Genomic DNA, 15,508 nt, shown 5'->3' with positions numbered 1-15,508 from the left:
TGTAGCATGTCACTCATATCATGCACCAGGAAGTGGTAACTGGAACTTCAGGAGCATGTTTAACGCGACTGAGAGAGAGAGAGAGAGAGAGAGAGAGAGAGAGAGAGAGAGAGAGAGAGAGAGAGAGAGAGAGAGAGAAGAGGGATGACAGAAAGAGAAGAATATGGAATATTGTGCATCCTTATTCTCACTTTTTTGCCACTCGAAACACCTCGAACGACTCAGCGCGGCATCGCGTAAACTTGCAGAATCATGTCAGTTATATCTAGGTGACTGATTTGCCCAGTTACATGCAGCATTTCACGTTTGCTCTTTGTTCTAACTTGCTGTCCATGATAACATCGCATACATGGTAGCGCTCGCAGTCGGAATAGCACCAGTTGCACAGCTCCAGATGTACACTGACTTATGAAAGTCGGTGCTCCCTGTGACTTTGAATTCAGCCTTGTACTGCCATCTGTTGGCGTGTTACAAAACTAGTCTCAACTTTTTATACAACTTGAAGTAAGGTGCGGTTTATTATAATATAAATGGTATTGTGTTTTTTTATTTCATGTTACTGTGCATAGTATACAATTTATTAGTAACAATTTACCTCATGGGCATAGGTTCCTTCTGAGCGCTCAAAATGCCTCATTCACCCTGTCAACTACAGAAAAAAATAATAATAATAGCAGTCTGGAAGAGATTCCTTGGGGGTGTCTGGGGGTTAACTGATTTCTATCCATTCCTTGCACCTCCAAGAAAAGAGCAGAAACAATCATCCAAAGAGAGGAAATAGAAATGTCTGATAGGGACAGCGAGCACCTACCAGGATGCAATTTATTATAGAATAGACTTAATAGCCTCGATGTGCATAAAGCTCCATATTACACTATCTTCACTAGAGTCAGCAAATACACCGCCACTCTTTGCTGTTCACTGCTTGAATGTAACAGCAAACACTAATGAATGCATGTACAATTCATTACTTCCGTAATAGCTTTAGTCTAATCAAATAATTAATTTATGTTTATTACAAGCTTATTGTTTATACCTTCTTTGCAAATTTGTTTATATTCCTCATTTCCCACTCTTAATAGTATAATAAAACTAATCTAATCTACAAAATAAGCAGCTGGTTTTTTGTTGCTGTTTTTTTTTTTTTTACTGAGACATGCATCCCGTATGGATCCTGTCCCTTGCCTTTTTTCTTACTAGGCACAAAACAAATATACTGGTAATTAGGTAGATTTATGAGGAAACCTCCCTCTGCTCTGATTGCATGCTGCCATAAAATTAGCAAGGGGAAACAATAGCTAGCTCATTTTGGGTTTTAAATGGAGAAATCAAGCATAAAAAATGCTCTGTTTAATGACCCACGCCAGCGTCTGTCAAACTCCAACAGCATAATTAACACTTCTCTCAGTCTAAGAGAACAGTTTGTCTTTTTTCCATCAAGCTTTTGTCGATATAAAAACACCCAGGGCTGTGTAAAAGTTGTGAAATAAGGGTCTTCTGTGTAAGGCTTCTTCGATATCCAGTTTCAAGTTCGTAAAAAATCAAGCGAAAGATACAACGTGGAATAACAAACCAAATCAGGGTGCTTTAAACCTTTGCAATTTGTCATTAAAGATGTTAAAATGTGCTTTTAAACACTGCAGGCCACCGTTTAAAGAAGAGCACAGCTCCTAGACTAAAAAAAAGATTGGTTTTCTGTTTTTATTAAAATCGCACCCAAGCAGTTACGACTGTCAATTAAAAATACCACCAAACAAGAAAAATAGAAGCAGCAGGTCAATTTTTGGTCAAAAGTGGTTCTCGTATTTATCGACTGAAGGCTCTTTTTAAGCACAGGAGAAATATTATGAGTAAAATGTTTTCTGTATCATAATTTTATTAGATCAATTTTATTTGAAGATTTTGATCAGAATTAGAAACTTGGCAGGTTTTAAAAATCCTGCAATAGTGAGGAAAAGAAAGCACACAGCCAGTCCCATATAGACATCTGACATATAGCAATATATAGCTAGAACATATAATGCATACATATTCATGTTCGGATTTCACAGTTATAGAAATATATGTCAGATACTTGTACATATATAAAAAATTTTATAAAAATAGGTGTTTAATATACTGTATGTAACATATATTTTCCCAAATACACATATATATGACACATATATGTTTTAAGAATACACGTTCATATATGGGTAAGGGATGGTAATCTTTGTATTTATAACACACACACACACACACACACACACACACACAAACACACACATTGTGATTGTGTAATACATACAATTTTATTTTTTCCAATAATTTATTATTAGTTACTTTATATAACTACCTTACATTTCCTTAATTCTATTAAATACATGGTCAAAATCATGTTTCATTTTTAAACATTTATTGTTGGTTCACAATTGCTTTTGGAGTAAAAAAGAAACAAAAAAAAACAAGCAGCAGGACATAATGCAATTCTTAAATTAAAGTAATTGTTTAAAACATGTATGCCAACGAGTAACAGGAATCAACAAGTAACAAAATCTAACATTAAACATAATGTAAAAAATTTTTTTTACATTACAACAATAAACATTATTTTTACATTTTAAAGTAACATTGTGATATCATTAAATGAAACAGTAATCAATTTGCACATTTTCTCCTGATCTGGAACTTGAAATACTGCATTTGAGTGATTGTTCCAAACTGGAGTCAAAAATGTTGGAATAATGTCACTCCCAAAACTCACATATTTAAAAGTCAAAAAAGAGAAAGAAAACAAGAGACAACAATCCTTTTACAAAGAAATGAAAGTAAAGTAAAGTTTAATTTAACAAAACACACAGAGTAATTTGGTGATCGTCCCAAACCGCAGTAAAAAAAAGGAAACAGAGTCAAAAAAATAGTTAGATTTAAGAAAAATGCATTAAAATGCATATTTCACTTCATATACACAATTTGTTTTAACATGGTTTAGAGACAGTGGCATTGAATAAAAGACAGGAGGTGGAGCTGGAGGTAGCAGAGCTGAAGATGTTGAGATTTTCATTGGGAGTGATGACCGTTTTGGAGACAAGGTGAGGGAGGTAAGATTGAGATGGTTTGGACATGTGCAGAGGAGGGACATGGGGTGTATCGATAGGAGAATGCTGAGGATGGAGCCACCAGGAAGGAGGAAAAGAGGAAGGCCAAGGAGGAGGTTTATGGATGTGGTGAGAGAAGATATGCAGGTAGTTGAGTTGAAAATGGAAACGGATGATCGGCGAAGAAGATGAAGACACAATTTGTTTTAACATGAAATCAAACCTTTAAATGTAGATAACATTCATAAACATTTAACTGGGTTTGTCCAATGTTTTGGCATATTTCTAAAAGATATTTCTAGCAATGTAAAATAAACATAGAGATGACAAATACAAACACAATTTGCTTAAATATGATACATGACTATATTTTTTTACAATGATTCACGTAAAAAATAGTTGCCAACAGAAGAGAAATCTTATAAATGTTTATATTTAGAGAACATTCATATGTTTGTTGGAGAGTTAGCATATTAGCAAAGCAAAATGAACGTTGAGATGACAAAGCAATTTAAAGAAAACATAAACACATAATGTGTCAAACATGATGCACATAGTGAGTCAACAGTTCACATCTTATATTGACCAAAATTACACTAAATATTTATTTATTTTTATAGAAAGCAGGTAAAAGTTGATTCGCTTATGACTGCATTCAAGACAAAACAATGATATTTATTAAATCAAGACTGATAAATCAAGACTGATTTAAATGGGGGGAGTGGTGGCTCCAGCGGTTAAGGCGCTGGGTTCCCGATCGGAAGGTCTGGGGTTCAAGCCCCGGTATTGCCAAGCTGCCACTCTTGGGCCCTTGAGCAAGGCCCTTAACCCTCTATGCTCCGGGGGTCCCTTACGAGGGAAATATCAAGGTCCGTGACGTCGGAATGATGTGGGGCCGCCTTCCCGTGGGCTCACCACCTGCAGGAGGGACCGTAAGGGATGGTGCTGTGAGGATTGGGCAGCAGTCGAAGGCGGGGGCCTGCTTAGACTGCTGCCCCCGCGACTCGAATTACGGCTAAGCGGGAGAAAATTAATGAATGAATGATTAAATCATAAAAATAGTTGGTTTATGTGTTAATCATTTATAAATTTTGAAAATATCTTACCTTGTAAATCTCTACATCTTTCTATCCAAATCTTCATTGTCGCTGAGTCAATATTGCAGGAAATATTCGAACCGTGGTAAAGTGGGGGATTAGTGTATATCCACTTCATAATCAGGCACATCTTGCACATCTCTACACTATAATCAAGCCCTTGGCACCTGATCAAGGACATAGCAGTGTTTTTAAAGGTAATTAAACATTTTTTTAAAGTTTGAAAAGTTTGTACGTGATCTCACCTGATTTGGATGCATTGTTCTTCTTCCTAACCTGCCTTCAAAACAACACAGAAGCTCAGTTTGTGCTGCACTTTGGTACAGTCTGATTTGCTATAAACATGCCAAACAGATGGAGGAGGCCAAGCTACCGAATAACGATGAAAATCTGAAAAGTAGCCTCCATTGACCACACAGCTATTGTGTTGTCTGTTTCTTCTCCACAAGAAGCTTGAAAGGTGGCTCCGGCTGGTGTTTGAGATTCCAGTGGAACTATCGCCGATCCACAGATGTGACAGCGGCTTCTATTAGCATGCAGATGTATGCAAATGTAATCATATGTTCACCAGGTTTTGACTCGCACTCCGTTTCAGGTGCGACCATGTTATTAGAAAACAATGATAACAATCTCCGTCAGCGTTGTCACGCATTGAAATGGATGGAAAAAGGAAAAAAAGGCGCACCATCCACTAGGCTGATGGGGAAATTAATGCAACACTCATCATTTATGAAAGCAAATATTACACACCTGCTCATTTATAAGCTTGATCCCTTAATCCAACATCTGCTGAGGGAGTTCAAACCTCAGTTTCATGGTCCCGTTTGGTTATTATAATCTGCAATATCTGTTGATATCTTTCTTCCTGGACAGGAACATTTGGCAACAAAGCTGGGCTTCCTCCAGAGACAGCCAGTGTTTTGTGATGAACTGGCATCACATTTAGTATTCCTGGGATAGACTCAAGATCCACTGTGACCCTAACCAGAATAAAGCTTTTACCAGCTAATGAATAATCAGGTCTGCCTCAGTTAAACTAGATGCACTGCCTTATGGGAATAAAGGCTTTTTTTTTGTATTAGCAGCATGTCAAGTTCTGCCTCAAAGCTCCACATAACAGCCTGCCAAAGGTGTAATGCATGGCTATTTGAGCTAGGAACCTGATGCAATCAATAAACTTCTTGTCCTTTTCTGACCCATGTGGATTATTTTCTTAGCCATACAACTTGGCTTCATGTTTGGATTCTTGGCTGTGATAAGGAGTGAAGGAATATAAGGTCCAATTCTTTTTACCCTAAAAGAGAAGAGTTGTGATATTATTCAGACTTGTCCATTATAAAACTATTGCCTCTCATGCTAATTTTAAGATGCAAAAAATAACATGCTGTTTATTTGTTTGCTTTTATTGCTGTCATAAATCAAACAGACAGGAATATGGTCTAACGTGGATACTGTAAAATGTTGCACTTTTCAAAACCTCTTACACTTGCTATATTAGATAATCTAACCTTGATATTGTACATTTATACCAAAGATCTTCTGCATTAGTTATAAACTTGGTACTCTGCTCATTCCAGTACTGCACTTATACAGTTTTTATCCTACACATCTTTTCCAAACATATTATTATTTGATTTACTTTTCTTTACTTTTATATAGTAATCCCAGTATCCAGGAAAATAATTTACATTTAAGAGAATCTAGTTCAAAATTTAAATGAAAATTCTGGGTTTCTGTAAAGCTTTTAAAAAATAAATAATTAAAAACAAAACAAACAAAAAAAACCCATCATAAAATGCTAATAAAATAATACTTCTTTGCTTACCTACATAATTAGAGATGCATTGATGCTGGACTTGTTTTTTGTTATAAAATGCACCAAAATCTGAAATAAGCCATGAACTGACCATGATGAAATTGCAAGAGCTGAGACTCTAGCAATATTCTTCCTTTATAAATAACCTGATGAAACATCTTAAACATCTTAAACATAAAAACATGCTGCTAGCAGCACACAGCAGAAAGCGACCCTGCTGGCTAGGTGAGAAAACAAGTCTACAAGACAGCTCTAGGGGAATAAAAAATAACAGTTCTTACCTGGTATGATGTTCACATAGCTTGCTATTATTAGCAAGGGGAAGCAACACTATTATTAGCTACTATCAATAATTGATGAGAGCAGTGGGAATGCTATGTTGTTGAGGTCAAATTAAATCAATTATTTACTGCAAATCTATTTGAGCCGAAGTTTTGATTAATGTATGATATAATGTATTTGATCCAAAATCAACCAAAAGGAATACAGTGGAACCTCGGAGCTCACGGCCTCAGCGCTCGTGACCTCGCATGCTCCGACTTTCATTCCGACCGGCGACTCTCATTCAGATCGGCTCGTGAGCAACCGCGAGCTGCTCAAAACGCTAGTTTTAACATTTGAAATTAAGGTTTATCTCATTGAAATAGTGTTATTTACTCATTTAAATCGATTTCGTATAGTGTTCTTTGGGTTTTTACTGGGTTGAAAGGGGCGTATCAAAAGGTCGCTAAAATTCGGAACTCGCGACCGGTCTTGGTCCCTAAACCTCGCGAGCTCCGAGGTTCCACTGTACACCTCAAACCACAGTGTTTTGCATGTGTGCTTTTTTTAAATAAGGGAAATAGAAAGAGTGCTAAATAAAATAACTTGAGACACATCAGTGAAAAGCATCAGTGATTCTTTTCTTACCTCAGAGACCTCATCACATCTCGCACTGCACCACGCTGTCTGAGATCCTCCAGCACTGCTCGACTGGTACCACCTTCTCTCAGAATGAGAAGTAAGTACACTTCAAGGCTCTTCTCTGTTCTGGCACCGAGGTGGTGAAATGAACCTTCCCTAGATGTCTGTACAGCAGAGTCCCTGGCATCTTCAAGCGACGGTTGAAGACCTTCCTCTTCCTGAAACACTTAAATTAGCACTTTCCAAGTTTGCTTTGTAGAATTCAAGTTATATCTATATTAAGTTTTAATCTAGCATACCAGTGAATTATTTATTGCTAAAGACACAAAGCACTTTTGTACGTCGCTCTGGACAAGGGCGTCTGCTAAATGCCGCAAATGATTCAACAGTGTGATGCTCATTTTATTGTGATTGAAATCTTACCCATGTTTAGTTATATTCCTGGTATTAATTTCAAAAAGAACTATAAACCTTAGCCTAGGAACATTGGTATTGATGTGTTTATGCTCATGATGCAGGACTGTGTACTGTGCACTGTATAATATGGTAGTGTTTGTAATACCGTGTGCTGTATCTTTCAAAACCAGCAATAACTTATACCTAAAACCAAATCCAGATCAATGCTGTTTACACTAGTTATATGTTCTGGCACATGAGTATTAATAAATTCATTTAAGAAGTACATTTTTGTAGTCTTTTACCTCTTTATTATTGAGCTAATAATTAGTCTTTAGTTTTGAGATTTTGTGCCAGCTGCATGTTTAACCATTTTTTAATAATTTCGCAGTGGCTTATGAAAAAAAAAAACATTATATTTTATATTGTGTTTCAGCCTGAGTAATGCATTGTACTCGCAAATTACCATCAAATCAACTCCTTTAGTGTGAAAAGTGTAAAATGTTCCCAGCGTTTGTCCTGCATTACACACAATGAATACCAAAGTACAATTGCCTGATGAACTATCATGGTGCAAATGCAAATTAGAAAACATTTCACTTAAAAGCACGATGTACCCACTTCATTTTTTTTTTTGCTATTATGCATTAGGTCAAGCATTAAATAATGCACATTTTCTCCATATAATCATCTCTAATTAGTCTGAGATAATAGATAAATGATGCAGTGAGGCAAAAAGCCCTTTTGCTTCACTCCAGGGATGCTCAGAGCCTCTCATTCTGCTTTTCTATTATTTCTTTATCCTTTTTTCTCTTTTCTTTGTCCACTTGCAGGTTTTTAGCCTTTTAACCCTGCTGTGTCCACCTTACCAGCACCATATGACATATCGCTTCATGCACACACTCCTCATTCAGTTGTTTTTGCATGTGTTTCTCTCATTCTACTACCTAACACACTTTCACAGTAAAGCATGTTGTTTCTTCGGTCTTATTCCCTTTTTCCAATCTGCATGCTCTCCAAAAAATGTTCTACAAGTGCCTTATTTAATTTCTGGCATTCACTTAATCTCCTTCTCTTTCCTTCTGCCCCATATGTCCAACAGTATCATCAGACCACTTATTAGTGTGTTGTGTATGTATTTTTAGCTGAAGAAATGATCCAAAATATATAATTCTTTATTATTCATTCTTGATTGCAGATATTGGCATTTTAGACCTCAGATTAACATCTGCTAAGTGCTATTTACACAGATAGCATGTAATAAAAAAAAATAGTAGCTAATATGTCAATGCTTTCAAAGCTAAACCAATCAGTTATGTGATTAAGCTTTGTTAATTCTTTGTACTGCCTCTATATACACTTATTACAGTTTTTCCTCAGTCGCTTTGGAGCGTTTCTCAAATCAGAAATGAAATTCTCAAAACTACTTGTTCAACCTCCACATTATTTAGTAATTTGTGCTTATCATAAGAACATTTCTCATTGCTTTGATCAAAATGCTATAATCATTTAATCGATTGTGTACAAGTGTCTGCTTTTTCCTACATTATCAGTTGTTTATGTCATGTTGATCAAAATTTATTATACTGGTTTCACCTAAATGGTTTCAATCCCCAAAACATTTATGCATCAGTTCATTGCATATGTCATTTAGTGCAAAATAGTTAAAGCAGTTGTCAAAATTTGTCAAGATCTTCTTCTTCACAGTTCTATTAAACTTTTTTGGTAAATGTGTCTTGAATTGATGAATTGTGCAGATGAACCTTGAATGTCACTAATGAAGGGGCATGTTTACTTTCAGATCAACCAATAATCAACTAGTTCTCTAAAATAGGTCAAGGCTGAATCTTATACAGAACCTTTACTGTAATTGGCGAGTGTATATAAAAAGAGAAAAACACAGATTTACAATTGTTGAAAACGGATAAACAACTGGGAAACAAACATGGCCAAGACCCAAGAATAAGGATGCCTGCTGGAAGGGTAAGGAGGCATAATAGAGGAAGAGGAAGAAGAGGCCAGAGACATAGACACATTTCAGATGAAATTAGAGCCACTATTGTGGACCATGTTGTCAATCATGCCCTCACAATGGTATTGCAAGGGATGATATCTGTTGTGATATGGATGAAAATCAGTGGCCCGACAGACTGGGACGTCAGGGGGTAGAGACTGATTGCACTGTATAGTGCGGCATGCGCAGTTCTGCCTAAGAAGTGTTTCCTATGTTTACCTTTTGAATTTCAATTTGTGTCTTTTTATTTTCTATCAAAAGGACATTATATTGTCATTTTTTAGTCAGTCCACTAGTAAAAAAGTGTGAATCCTGTCCAGTCTCTTACAATCAATATCATAAATACAGTAATGTGTAAATTTGTTCATTCATAGTTGCCAATTCAGCCTTGTGCATTTTCAATACTTGTAATCCAAAAGATAGTTTACATCAGGAAATACTAAAATAAAGCATTGGTATATTGAAAAAATGACTAAACATTTTGACTATCTTGTTAAAAGGATAAAAGGACTTGGTATTTTGATGGTAATAATATGTTCATTGACACAAGTACTAAGGATTTTGAGCAAAAAACAGGCTTTTGCAAGAAATCCGATGTATTGTGCTGTTTGTACACATTGTTTTGGGAATGCACTTACTGATTTGCAAATCTTAAGGATGATTCGAGAAATGCTCCTTTTATCATTTTTGAGACACATGCATGTTCTTTTTTTTATATGCAACAGCCTTGGCAGAACTGAGGCAAAAAAAACACACAGGAATTGAACAGTGAGTGAAAGTTGTGACAGTCAAATTTGGCATGTTTGCTCTAAGAGAGGAATCTCTGTATATGTTAGTACCTAGTACCTATTACCTAGTCTAAGTACCTAGGTTTGGGGTTGTTTTGGAGCAGGGAAGGTTAGAGATTTATTCCAGGTGAAAGGAATACTGAAGCAATTGTAAGTGTTATTTAGTGAGCAAATGTGTTATTTAGAGAATTGTTATTTACAGAAAACAGCAATCTGGAGTGTTATCTATTATGGAATAGCCTGCACAGTCACTGGATCTAAATCCTATTAAATCAATGTAGGATGAACTGGATTGCTAGTATTTCAGCTGATTGTTTGGAGAAACAAGTTCTCCAAATGCTACTATAAGAGTTTGCAAGCTGTGAGAGCATTTTTCAATGGGAGTTAAGATGAAAATATATACATACAGTATATGTTGCTTTGCTTAAAGCAAATCTCTTTTCTGTTTGTTGCTCGTAAACATAAGGAACATACATTTGTCATAAGGACATAAGGAACACACATTATGACAGGCACTGTGGGTGAAGTATAGATAGATAGATAGATAGATAGATAGATAGATAGATAGATAGATAGATAGATAGATAGATAGATAGATAGATAGATAGATAGATAGATAGATAGATAGATAGATAGATAGATAGATAGATCGATCGATCGATCGATCGATCGATCTTCTTAAATGTTACTCCGGTAAAAGTAAAACGCCTTCTTTTACATTTTTACATTTTTTAAGTTAAAAAGTAAAAAATTTTGAGTACCTGCTTTGGAATAGACTTAAATTTTAAAAGTGGATGTAATGATCTAGGAGAATGTTATTTTTAATAACTAATGCATTTCAGTGTTATGATTTTCTACTGTATGCATCATATTATTTATAAGGAGACACAGTGAGAGAATGCTTACTTAACACAAACTCTCAGAACTCTTAGGGTTATATTTCTGTTCTCACCACATTCTATTGGTTAACACAATTTATGTATTCACATCAAAATAGGGAGGAACAGCATGCTCTAAAATGTAGTAAAGAAAAAAGTAGGCTAATAAAACATAAAACCACTAAACGAGTTACACTATATGAGCAAATGTTTGTGGGCACCTGACCATAAGATTCATATTGGGTTTTTTATTCATATTAGTATAATGTCAGGTACTAATGTAAAGGGAGGAGACCTGGGGTGCAGTCAGGGTTCCACTTCATCCTAAAGGTGTTTAATAGGTTTGAGGACGGAGGTCTATAGCAGGCCACTCAAATGTAAATTATATCTTCATGGAGTCGGCTTTGTTCACAGGGTTACTGTCATGCTATTACAGGTTTGGGTCTCCTAGTTTAAGTGGAAAATGTAATGCTAAAGCATCTATAGACGTCCTATACAATTGGGTGCCTCCAACTTTGCGGTAACAGTTTGGGGAAGAAATGCATATCGCTGGAAAAGTCAGGTGTTCTAGGCATCTTTAGCCACATAGGATATGTATTGCTTGGATTTGGTCTATCTAAATACATACAATTGTTAAGAAGTAAAAGTTCAATTTTCTTGCATTCTTTACTGCAGCATTCATTCACCTGCTCCAATGTAATGTAGAAATGAAAGAATGTTAGAATTACAATCGATATTTTGACGTTTTTTTGCCCCCCTCACTTGATTTGTATGTGTTTTGAGTCTTTTGAAGTTTTGTTTAGCATTGTAAGGACTATTTACATGTACGTTATGTTTACTCATGCCTTATTCATTCCTGTGCAAATGCAGCTTGGAAGGATTATCGTCAATTTGTCTTCCCTTGAGCACCCGGTTAAACTCTAATATAAAAAGCAACATAAGCTCAGGGTTTGTTTAATCTCCCAAAGCTTTTTTTTTTTTTTTGCTGTACATTGTACATGTTGTAAATGTTCTTGTACATGCACTGTGAAAACACACATTAAACTAGTGTTATTCCCACTAAGCCATTTAACTGATGTTGCTCAAGCAGACACTTCACATAGGTGCAAAAAAAGATGTGTATGTATTTTACAGGATAGATTTGTTACCTGGAATATTTTCTCCTTGCATTTGTCTTATTCAATGCTGAGACCTGCTGTTATGGTTGTATGATATTTATTCATGATGAACTACACCATCAAAGCGTGAAATGCTGAAAATAGCAATAGCATGTAACTACACAAAGTGCAAAGCAGTATGCATGAGGTCAAAGCAGGATCAGTGCTTAACAAGCGTTGAGGAGAATTTCACAGACACTTCAGTGAAAGGTCAGTATGGAAATTATCTATGCAAGCAGAAATCAGCAGGCCAAGCTATTCATATATTTCGGGTATCGTTTTTATTCTTCCTTTTTTTTCCCTTTTCGAGTGTAATGATCATTTACCATTTTCAAATATAGCAAAAAATAAATGCATGAATTGATATTTAATGAATAATTAAATCAAATAAATAAATACCAATGTCAAAAGTGTAACTAGGGTTACAAAAAAAACCACTCGTGAACACATCAGGTGGCTCAGTTTGACAAAGTCTGGATGTATAAGCGTATTTGTGTGTCTCTTTGGTGTGCAATAATAATGTCGCTTTTTATTACTGATTTATTATAGAAAAAAAGCTATTAGTAGGAGGGCAAAGCGTATTTAAGAGTGTGGCCTTCCAAAGATTGTCTGGGGATAAAAAATAATGGATAATGTGAAAAAACAATCTTGCATGCCTTGTCATTATTACAATAAAATTAGCACCAAAATTAGTTTCCAGACAATTGTTTTCAGATGATGTGTGGAAAAATGTTCTGTGTCATGGTCATTATTCAACTTTATCCACAAAATATTCTCAGTTAATGTAACAATGGGAATTTTTTATTTATTTATATATTTGTGTACAGTATATAAATACAGTATCTGTGATTAAATTCTCTCTAAAAAAAAAAACATTTACATATGTTATGTAGTATTAATTAATATATACCACTTTGTACAATATTTTATTTGTATTTTTTCCTTCTTCATTTAGTTCTTTTTTTCTTTTTTCTTTATTTGGTTTTGGCCATTTGCTTTCCAATATGCTCTATATGCCCAATCTGTATTTGCTTTATTCTTAAATATTTATAGTATGTTTAATATTTGTAGAGTTTCTTTCATAATATACTACAAAGCTCCTTTTGCTCTTGTGTTTTTGTGGCTGTTGGGACACTAAATTTCCCCTTGAGGATTAATTACGTACCTTCTGCTTTACTCTCTACTCTAGTTTAGTAACTGGTTTGACAAAACTGCTTACACTCTTCAGAGAAGATGTTCCACTGGATTTTTATTTGTGCTCGTGGAGATTTGGACTCATTCAGTTATTAGGGCGTTAGTAAAGTACTGATGTGGGTGAGGTGAGGAGGTTTGGGGGCAGTCGGCATTACAATTCATCTCAAATGTGTTTAGTAAGTTTGAGGTCAGAGCTCTACAGCAGGCCACTCAAGACCTTCCTCTCCAACCCTGGTTTGACAGACTGCTCACAAATGCTTTTGAAATAAATCTAGGACAAAGCACAATAAATTTGGTTTATAATTAAATACCTGCTGTCAAAATGTCTATGAGGCTCCACACTTTTACATCATTATCAAAACACAAAAGAGTGCAAACTGTATACAAATGACAGTATAGCTTTAAATGTTAAACAACCTCCTAAAGAACATGAATGAATAGAAGTTTGGTCAACAGAACACACATTTGCACACATCCACATATGCACTTTATGTTCTGTTTTAGTTAGTTTTGTGTTTCTGCATCGTATTGTGTCGATTTATGCTGTTTCGTGTACCTTGGTCCTGGAAGAACATCGTTTACTATACATACTCTACATTCTCTAAAAATAAAACCCTACTTGATTTAAAGTGAATAAATAAAGCAGTGATTAGCAGTTATGTTAGCATCAAGTAAAGATGAGTACAGTGAAGAGAATTTGGGTTATAATGTAGAGAGTGTAATTAGAATGAAATCTTTATATATTCTTATATACAGTGGAAAAAATCTATTGCAAACCATAAAAGGTAACATATGATGGACAAAAATTTTAATTTATGAGAATGCAACTACAGTCTGACCGTACAATCCTGCATATGTCTCTATTAAACAGCCTTTATTGTGTGGTGTTTGCTCTTTCGGTTACTTGATGCTGAGCTGAAATGGCTGCTGAACTCTTGACTCAAGTGTTAATGAAATGGCTACACCAAAGGCTACAATAAAGTCGCTTTCAATTAACTGTGCCTCGTCATCGCTGTTACCGAGCGCAGAGCTAATTAGCAAAACACAGACGACTGCATCGCTCAGAGGGATGCGTTTTATTGAAGGAAGCCAAAACGGTATACTTGAAATTAATATCATTCGAAGTTAATTGGATAAGCAAGGCAAATTTCTGACAAAAAGGATTTGTGTCATGTTTGTTGTTATTGTAGTGATGAATTTTCTTGATCTATGTTTAAACAAGAAGCGTTTGCTTTGTCAGTTACAATTTAAGTGCATAATATATTAATTAAAGCTGATTGCAGGGCAATAGTTAATAAGAAGGGGGAGGGGTCAAGACAAATAAAAGACATGCTGGTGCTTGGTATAAAGATAAGGGAGGCTTTGATAAGATGAGATGAGATGAGATGAGATGAGATGAGATGAGATGAGATGAGATGAGATGAGATGAGATGACGTAAAATGACAAAGGATGAGATGAGACGAGACGAGTCTGAGAAACAGTAATGCAAGCAATGCCAGAGAGTTAAAGCCGTGTCCAGATGAATCATTGAGAGTGGTGATGTTTTAAGAAATGCTTGTTGTTGGTTATTTTTTCTCATGCAGGTGCCCTTTTGAAACTTTGCTTACTGAATAAACAAGAGGGATTTTACCAACTCTTTTTACTGCTTCTTAGATAAAAGTGCTAGTACTGCAATGTGTTATCTCAGAATATTAACCATGTTTTCTCTTATAAATATTATACATAACAGTGGTGCTGCTCAGAGGAATTGTTGTATTTACTGTATAACACATTCATAACTGTTGTATTTGTGTTTCATAAATGGAAATAAGTAAATTTGACATCTTGCATAATTCTTTTACTTTGACTTCAATGCTGTTAGTGACTGGAATTAAAATTTATATTAAGTTTTTCTTTTTTCTAATAGGAGAAAAGAACATTAGATTATTTATAGACATTAGATTATTTATATTGAATTAGTTTACCAGCAGGGCATCTGTAATACTTTCATTCGTCGTCATCTTTCATGTTTATTGTTACGTCATGATTTGCACGTTATCCTTAATTTGATCATTGTTTGATCATGTTGTTTGTGTTTGGTTTTATTTAGATAGTTTTGTGCATTTTCTTTTAATAAAGTTGTTTTCGGCTCACCTCGCTTAACAGGACAATAGGAATTGTAGAAGAAAAGTTCGGAAACAGCTTTGT

The 15,508-nt window shown here is 35.2% G+C and overlaps 1 long non-coding RNA gene across 1 annotated transcript; it reads right to left on the bottom strand.

The window, feature by feature from the left end:
- Nucleotides 1-12,404: 12,404 nt before the first annotated feature.
- Nucleotides 12,405-14,819, bottom strand: LOC310729300. The gene is made up of 2 exons (XR_014534543.1): nt 14,006-14,819; nt 12,405-13,921 (listed from the first exon to the last, which is right to left on the bottom strand). It is a non-coding gene; the product is annotated as an uncharacterized lncRNA (long non-coding RNA).
- Nucleotides 14,820-15,508: the final 689 nt, after the last annotated feature.

The sequence above is a fragment of the Silurus aristotelis genome (assembly GCF_946808225.1).
Source record: "Silurus aristotelis genome assembly, chromosome: 7".
In the NCBI taxonomy this organism is placed as follows: domain Eukaryota; kingdom Metazoa; phylum Chordata; class Actinopteri; order Siluriformes; family Siluridae; genus Silurus; species Silurus aristotelis.
This window is presented reverse-complemented; position numbering and strand designations above follow the sequence as displayed.